The sequence below is a fragment of the Echinops telfairi genome, unplaced genomic scaffold (genome assembly GCF_000313985.2).
Source record: "Echinops telfairi isolate 266 unplaced genomic scaffold, ASM31398v2 ScPeMD7_31;HRSCAF=116, whole genome shotgun sequence".
In the NCBI taxonomy this organism is placed as follows: Eukaryota; Metazoa; Chordata; class Mammalia; order Afrosoricida; family Tenrecidae; genus Echinops; species Echinops telfairi.
The window spans coordinates 9,739-17,704 of NW_022103928.1; the positions used below are offsets into that span (position 1 = coordinate 9,739).

General features: G+C 38.2%; 1 non-coding gene across 1 annotated transcript; it reads left to right on the forward strand.

The window, feature by feature from the left end:
• The first annotated feature begins 1,941 nt into the window (after positions 1-1,941).
• LOC115869613 lies at positions 1,942-2,105 on the forward strand. The gene has a single exon (XR_004046281.1). It is a non-coding gene; the product is annotated as a U1 spliceosomal RNA (small nuclear RNA).
• Positions 2,106-7,966: the final 5,861 nt, after the last annotated feature.

A 7,966-nucleotide genomic window follows, 5' to 3' on the forward strand; every position in this document is an offset into this window, starting at 1 on the left:
GGGTCAGTACCAGAAACCCAAGCTATCCAACATGGTCCTTCTGTTCTCATTAGATACTATTGAGCTGCTTTTGACTCATGGAAACCTCATGTTACAAAATAAAACTTAACCACAGTGTTTCCTAGGCGGTAATCTTCAGGTGAGAAAATCTCTAGGTCTTTTCCCTGCAGAGCTGCCAAGTGGGTTTGAAGTTCCATTCTTTTGTTTAGCAGTTGTATGCTCTAAATAATGCCTCATCAGGATTTCTTCCATAATGGCCATATCACATAAACAACTGTATCTGTATTTCGTGATAGCTTAAATTGATAGCTTAAGGTTATCAAGATCTCACCTATTCAACTTTTTTAATTAAATATTTGTTTTACATTAATTCTTTAATTAAGCAGGGAAACAAAAAGAAGACATTTACCTCTGTTATTGATTATTCCGCTGTTCCCTGTGTTGAACTGTAGATTCATCTGAAAATTATATATATGTCATGGACATTTGCATGCACACACATATGATATGCAAATGCCAACCAAAACCCATGCTACAGTGTTAATTCTGACTCATAGCAATCCTATGTAGTGTTTCTGAGGCTGTAAACCTTTATTGGAAAAAATAACCTTCATCTTTCTCTTGTAAAGTGGCAATTCAGTTTGAACCATCAAATTTGCGGTTGGCTGTCCAACACGTACGTGATTGCACCACCAGAGTGACTCATGGAAATGATAATAAGATATACATATCTTCTTATACTATAATTACTAGATCAGATTTCCAGGTTATGGTACCCAAGCATATTTAATATTTACTGATTGTAATGTTTCTGATACCAAACAATAAAACAAACTCTTTTCCATTCAGTTGATGCTGATTCATATCAACTCGACGTATACTCCAGCAAATGATTCACTGTTTGTGAGGATCTTCACTCATTACTTATAAAGTCCAAAACTGTATGAATTTTTTAAAAGATTTACTTGAGATACACAACACGTGTTAGTCCGGTATAGACTTGAGAAACAAATTCCAAAACACGTACATGTGTATGAGAGAGAGCTTTTTATACAAGAGCAATTGAATATTAATATCCAGTCCAGTCCAGATCAAGTCCATAAGTCTGATATTAGCTCATATATCTGATACCAATCTATAAAGTCCTCTTCAGACTCACAAAACACATGCAATGACACTGAATGCAGAAAGCTAATAGGCCAACGGATGGAGAGTCTTGTGGATCCAGTGGTGGTGTAAGCATCACAGTGCTGGGGAAGGTGTGTGTGTGTGGGGTCCTTCTGGTTTCTCCAGCTCCAGGGCTCTAGTGTAGCTCCATGTGTCTTGTCATCATGAATGTCTCGCAAGGAGTGAGTGAGTGTCTTGCCTCCAGTGAGCTATTTATGTCCTTAGCTCTTCCAAATGAGGTCATCAAGCTGCGACCTGATTGTCAACTTAAGTCTCAAGTTGACAACAGATTATGCAGCTGCCACACATCATGACTAAAGCAACATCGTTTTATTTTATTTATGAAAAATTTAAAGAAATTATACTAAACAACTGAAAGCCATCTGGAATTTTATTTGCACTGGGACCACTTAAATGGCTTTTTGGAAGAGGTAAAGCCTAATTCAAATATAGTGAATTTAAAAATCACTGTAGCCTTTTAGGAATAAATATAAGATATTTTAACCTCATTAATATTTAATGAAGTGCAAGCTTTGGTAGATGTTAGCATATTTTTCTTCTATGAAATAAAGAGAATTAACTCAAGTTATAAAATATACCTTGTTGTGTGCCATTTAGTCCATTTGACCCATCAGATTTCTTAAGCTGCACAGTTAGATAAACATTGGACTGCTACCCACAAGATCAGCAAAGCAAGGCCACTAGCCACCCTCAGAGAGAAAGTTGAGGTTATCTGCTCCAGTAAAGATTCACAGTCTCAAAAAAAAAAACAAAATACTTACCCGGCAGGGGACATACCATGATCACAAAGGTGGTTTTCCCAGGGCAAGGCTTATCCATTGCACTCTGAATGTGCTGACCCCCTTGATTTCCCCAAATGTGGGAAATGCGACTGCATAATTTGTGGTAATGGGGGACTGCATTCACGCTCTCCCCTGTAAAAAAAAGAAGGTTCACAATCTCCGAGATGTGTTGCTATGAATTGGAATCGACTCAACGGCAGTGGCTTTCAATCATTACAGGAAGGAGCCCTGGTTGCATGTTCCAGTAAACTTTGGACTGCTAATTGCAAATCCTGATTTGTATCTGATGCACCATCCTATCTGTAGGAGAAAATTAGGTTTTCTCCTCACATGAAGATTTCAAGCCTTGGAATCTCTATATGTGGCTGCTATGAGTCAAAGTAATCATTACAGGAGTAGATTTCCAGGACTTTATATGTGCAGAGAGCCAGACACTTAACTATTGTGCCAGCAGATCAATTTGGTTAACAGCTGAGCACTTGACCATTATGCCACCAGGCCCATTCAAAATACCTTAGGACTGAGTAAAGGGAGGAGCTAATCATCTTGGGATATATATAACAGTAGAAACACGTTTATAAAAATAACTGGAAGTTGGTGTTTGAGCCAGAGATGTGATTCATTGCCAATGGACAATACAAAACCCCTTTTATCTGAGGTTTATACAATTGTTCAATCATCGTGTCTAATAAAGGACATTGGTCTCAGAAATATTTAAATAAACATTTGTCCTCCCTGTAGTTAGAAAAGTAGCTAGAAGTGAAATAGCGCCTAATACATAAGATCCAAATACCCTGATTTCTTCTATAAATTTCTAGAAAATTCTTACTCCCACTCAATAGCCACAATAAAGAAGGTTCTAGCATGTTAGCTTTAAAAATATTAATTTTATTCTGAGCTTTAAGCATACAATACAGCCCTGCTGACATAATGCTTATGTTTTGGGCCATGAACCAGATGGTCAGCAGTTTGAAACCACAGAAGAAAGATGAGGCTTTCTACTCCCATATAGAGTTACAGTCTCTGTAACACACACTTCTCTGATTGGGGCTGACCCAGTAGTCCAGTCTTTTCATGCATTGCTCCTCATGGTTACATTGTCCCCAAGGTTTGGTGTGCTGTGGTGGGGTTTGCATGCACATCCCCAATTCTGTGGAGACATAAACACTAAACCTACTGGTTGGAGAGATGGGCTGGCATGACATACCCACATGGAAGCAAAACAAGAAGGAAAAATGGAGAGGGATGGTCTAGACCCCGTATTGGCACACCAAGGCTGAAGGATGATGTCCCAGCATGGAGCTACTAAGGCACACAAAGGACTGTAGCGTCGACAACAGCTCAAGACATGATGTCCCCTTACTGGAGCATACCGCAAGAGAGGACCATACTGGGGACACAGGGATGGGAGTTAAAAATAGTTTAAAATAGAGAGGTAGTGAACAAACCTTGGGATTCTGCTCCAGCCCTCCCTCAATGCAAGAACACTTTGGTCTAACAACCTGGCATTCTATGATGCTCACCCTCCTGGCACAATTGCTGAAGATCAAATGGGTGCATAAGCAAATGTGGTGAAGAAAGTGGATAGTTCCCAACTATCAAAATATATAGCATCTTGAAGTTAACAATGCTTGAAGGTAAACACACAGCCATCTAGCAGAGAAGCAACAAGCCCACATGGAAGAAGCACACCAGCCTGTGTGATCATAAGGTGTTGACAGTATCAGGTAACAGGCATCAGAAGACCCCAAACACACAAACAAACAAAAAACATATCTTTGAGAACAGGCAGGACCGGGAGTGAGCAAATACCTAAAACCCATCTGTAGACAATGGGCCATCCCTTCACAGAAGGGTCACAGGAAGGGAAGAGTCAACCAGAGCACGGCATAGCACCGATGAAACACACACTATTCCTCTGGTTCCTTGTGGCTTTCTCACCCCCCACTCTCATGACCCCAGTCCTGCCTTTCACTGCGGGTTAGACCGGAGCATGTGCACAGGTACAGATAAGAGATAAGTGTTCACAACACACGGAATCCAGGAACAGGAATGAGAGTAACCATACCAAGAAAGCAGGGAGAAGGAGAGGAGGAAGAGGGAATTAATTGCAATAATCGACACATAACCACACCCCTATACCTCCAGGGGCACGGACAACAGAAATCATAGGGGAATGGAGGCTGTGGTCCATTAAGATATGAAAATAATAATATTTCATAAATTATCGAGGGGTAATGGGGGGATAGGACCAAAAGAGAAGCTGATACCAAAGGCTCAATAGAAATTAAATGTTTAGAAATTAATGAAGGCAACATATGTACAAATATGCTTGATACAATTGATGTATGGAGAGTTATAAGAGCTGTAAGAGCCCCAAACTAACAATAACAAAAAAGTTATAGTCTCAAAAATCCACAGCAGCAGTTCTGTCCTATAGGGTCCCCATGAGGAATAATTGCCACGATGATAGTTTTTTAATGCAACACATGATTATCATTGTAGAATCAAAACAAAGTAGAAAGTGTTTCTATCATCTTTGGTATTGTTTATTAAAACTCACACCTTTACTCTCAGCTTGACAGTCTATTGCATCATTATCCAGAACCTCAAAGGAATTTGAAAGATGGATAGCTGCCAGTGCGTAGCCGATTTCCATCCTACTTTTAATATTAGCTTCACAACTGAAAGAATCTTACTGTTTAAATATTAAACATATGCTCAATTATTAAAGAGTTAACATTCTTTTTCTGATTATTAGGCCTATATGGAAATACTTTTGGACCTATTGGGCCATTAGCCTAGCCAGCTCCACGGATTTATGATGTCACATGTACCTGATCATTTCTATTCTGTCTTGGCCATCAAAACAGGACTCAGGAAAACCTAAGCTAATCAGACTGAATTAAAACTACTGCTCAAAGTTTCTGATAGCCACAGAAGGCCATTTTCAAGGGTTATGGGCAGAATATTGCTCAAGGCAAAATAGCTACAGATTATTATTCTGCCTTTGATCCAACAGGGAAGAATTCCCAGCTAATTAATCTAAAAAACTACATTAATTACAGGAATAAAAGATAGCTCCTTCCCCCACCACCTTTCCAATGTTAATGGTATGACAGGAAATTTCAGATTCATTACAATATAACAGTAAGTAAGTAAAAATAAATGCGATGAACACTGAATTCCAAGATAGGTAATAGCATTCTATAAATACCAATCAAACAGCTGAAGTAGTTTAATTCTTTATCACTTTTGAATATATTACCTTGATATTTAAATTTTCACGAGATTAAATTAATGCCAAAATTATCTTTATGATGTTCATTCCCTTATCCCAGTGAATTAGTTTATTGTGCCAACCTGGCCAATAAACACATGTGGGATTAATTGAAGGGCGGAAAGATAAATGGCTCAGTGAGCCTCGCCTTTCTAGTTCTCAAGTCTCTTGCCTTCTAATCCTAGCACCAGAGTGCAGCTGCCTTAGCAGTCCCCTGCTTCGGCTGGCAAGGCTGACTTCCTGCAAGACATCCCCAAGGAGCCACATGGACCTACCCTGTTGCAGCCCAGGGTGCTGGAGCACCCATGTGGAGACCGCTGCCAGCGCTGAGATGTTTACACATTCACTGACTCAGCTTTCTTCCTGTAGTCGGCATCATTGCATGTGTTTTGTGAGATGGAGGAGGACTTTGTGGATTGGTGTTGGACATATGGGTTAATATGGGTTAATGTTGGACTTGTGGGCTTGGGCAGCACTAGGTTGGGATGTTTTCTTGATGCACACTTAACCTTTATATAAAACTCTCTCTTACACATGAGTTTCTGTGGGTTTGTTCCTCTAAAGTACCCAGACTAACACACGCAGTTTAAATAGTTCAATAGTTTAAATAGTTCTAGCTGTTCTTTCTGATCAACATATATTGACTTCTCAATGTAGTTAGTTCTTATGGAAATGGAAAGGGGGGATATAAGGGGAATCTAGCTGATTGTAGAGTTAGAAGGAAATTTTTTTTGGTTTATTTTTTGTTCTGCTGCCCAGCATCCAGTGTTTTCTACATATGACATTATCCCAGTGCCTTTCTAACTTACAACTAAAACTGTTCTGAACATTGAGCACTGAATGAGGTAAGCCAAATAAACATAAAATAGTAGGGTTCAATTCAGACATTATTATGGGCTTTTAATACAAAATTTCAAAGAAAGAAATGGCATTCAACTCATAGAACACAGCATGTATGTAGGAACTTACGTAAAGCTGAGTCTGAGGATAATGGTTTCACTTCTAATGTTGCCATTAGAATATGTACAAGTCTTGATAAGACTTGTGACTCCTCTGAACAGGAGTCACCTCTTCAGATCTCAGATTCTTCATTCACAAAATAATGCATCAAATTAAATTGCTACAATGTCACTTCTCACACTATTACGTTAAAATTTATAAATTAATAACGGGAAATGTGGCTGAGATAATGCACCATCCTGGAAAATAAGGAGCCATTGACATGTAGCCTTGGGATGTATTACTATGGTTACAAGTAAGTACCTTCTTATTTATAGTCTCCTGGGTTAGTGTTAAGAGTCATGTGCCTTCCCAGGTCCCATGCCCATGGTGAAGAAAGCAGATGACTCAGATTCCTGCTTGGAAGAAAGGTAAACCAGACCCGGAATAGTTCAAAATGTCAGTAAAAGTTAAGTTAGAAATAACATTTAGTAGGTAAATGAACATGAACCCCCATATGTGTTTAGTGAGGACTAAGATAGTATCTATTAATCAAAGATCTCTTAAGTGTCTATTTTCTGTGATCTGATAAATGTATCTCATAATTTTAACCTCTCTATACACTACAATAGCCATGGATATATTTGCAGCAAAGATAAATACACATGTATAAATAGTCTCTGATAAAAATATAAATATTTGGGGGTACACACCGACACCTATCCAGCCTGAATGCCTACTCATGCATGCGCTCATACATCAGTGCTTTCACAGAATTATGATGCAAATATAACAACATCAACTCTGCTGAGTTTAATTCTTGCACTCTTCCCAGTACATCCCCTGCCTCCATGATTTTATCGGCTCTCTTTCTTATTCTCTATTGCTTTCTCTATTGCCCAGTTCCACACGTGTCTATCTTCTTGCCAGTGACTTGCATTCTCGTCCCCTTTCACCCCAGGTAGACATCAAAGAATATTTCTGTTAGCATAAACATTTTATTTCTTTTTTTATCTTTTGCAGTCTTTTACAATTTTTGTCCTTTGGTGATTAATTAATTTCACACTGAAAAATGCCGCCAGCTTCATCCATACTATGAGGTGTCTTACAGATTCATTGTTATTCTTCAATGTTAGATAGTATTTCATTGTAAACCAAAATTTGTTTATCCACTCTCCATAGCTGGGCATTTAGGCTGTTTCTGACATTTTGCTGTAGTGAATAGTACTGTGATAAACCTAGATGTACACATTTCTATTCGAGTTCCATCTCTCATTTCTTTAGTAGAAGTATTACTGGGTCATATAATATTTCTATTTTCAAAATTTCGAGGAAGTGCCCTACCATTTGGCAAATTAGTTAGGGCATTTTACTATACAACCAGTAGTTTATGAAAGTTGCATACCCTGACAGTTTTGTTTTGTTTTGTTTTTTAATTTGCTATTAATGTTAGGATGAGAGATACTTCATTTGTCATTTTAATTCCTATCTTTGATAGCTAATTATTTTGAACATGTTTCTGTGTAATAGCTGCCCACTGGCATATCTTCTTTGGTGAAGTGTCTGTTCATGTTCTCTGCCCATTTTTAATTAGATTTATTTTCTCCGTTGTATTGAAGTGTCTGTAAATATTAGAGATTATTCTCTAGTCAATTGACCCTTAATTATTTCATGTCTTAAATTGAACTCATCCCATGATTCAATTTTAATTCAAATGGTAATTCAAAAGGTAAAAACAATACCGAAGTATAAGCCCCTTAAATTAATGGATAATTTG